Raw genomic sequence first — 1452 nt, forward strand, 5'->3', positions numbered from 1 at the left:
TATTATCTTATTTTTAATACATTTATAAATGATTAAGCACAAATGTAGATGGCCTAAATAGAAGAAATGTCCATCCCAAATCAGTAAGCCTGCTATCATACATCCTTTTCTTACTAAAAAACTTAATATTAATAGTAATCAACATTGATGCAAAAATGGAGGACAAAAAATTAAAGCCTGTGATTTTTTATTTGTTGAAAATTTCTTATAAGAGAAATTCTCCTTTGCAGCAGTTTGAACTGCTGTAGACTGAAAAAATATATCCAAAAGCCTTGTTGTGGCAAATGGACTTTATGTTATTTACAACAATTAGCAGGTTAGGTTATTGAGAAATGACCCTGTGCTCTTAGAGCACTTTAACTTATAGTGCTCCTAGCTGAATCCAGATACTTGGACAGTCCAACTGATTGATCCAGATTGTCCATTAGGAGAAGCACACATTTCTCAGGGTACTAAGAAAAAATCAAATCGATTTGATTACCTGATCCATTTGTTAGATGGCCTTTTTTTTTTTTGTTTTTTTTTTTCTTATTACCCATTCATTTACCATGGATGATAGAAGTGAATTCTTTTGAACCATACGGATCCATAATAACCCTGACAAACAGATGTTTCAAATTATTGATTGGACATGGTTGCCCATTAAAAATTTTCTGAACATAATAGACGATCCAGATTGGTCAATTGGTCTGCCCAAGTGTTGCGATTCAACTACAAGCACAATTACATATAGTGCTCTTTAGAGCACTAGATCATTTCTCTAGGTTCTTCTACTAACACAATTACATATAGTGCTCTTTAGAGCACTAGATCATTTCTTTAGGTTCTTCTACTAATTCGATGGGTATTTTGGTTATTCTTTAAAAGCAATTGACCCTTTAATAGTTTATAATCTTTAAGAAGTAAACTAAAGATCTGACATTTTTAAATGGAATGTATCTTAGATTTTTAAATGATTAAGATGCCCTTAAAAACAGTATTATTGTTTGCACAATATCTATTATTATTATGCTTCAGGGTGTTTTGATTAGTTTAAATGGTAAGTGATTTTGTAGGAATTTGTATTAGAATTTAGAAAGTAAAATAAAATATTAATACATCCACATAGAAGGTATTTTTAGGAGTGAATTTATATTTAGTAGTTGTTAACAGTTTTGGTTATGGGCCTACGGCCAACTTATTTAGTCTTGGGATGTGTTAGAATATAGTTTTTTGGTATAAGGGGTATTATCAGCATTTTTTCTTTTGTTTACTTGAAGGCATTATTGTAATTTCATCTATATATAAAATAATAGAAAGGAAGATCGGAATGCGAGCCCTAGCACTCACTTCCTATTGGGATTTGGGTTGCGGAATAACACAGATCTAGATCTAGGATAGCAATCCAAGAGCGCCAAGCAAACATAAGAGAACACAACGATTTTACGTGGAAAACCCTTGCGGGAAAAAACC

This window comes from Magnolia sinica, chromosome 5, assembly GCF_029962835.1.
Source record: "Magnolia sinica isolate HGM2019 chromosome 5, MsV1, whole genome shotgun sequence".
Lineage (NCBI taxonomy): Eukaryota > Viridiplantae > Streptophyta > Magnoliopsida > Magnoliales > Magnoliaceae > Magnolia > Magnolia sinica.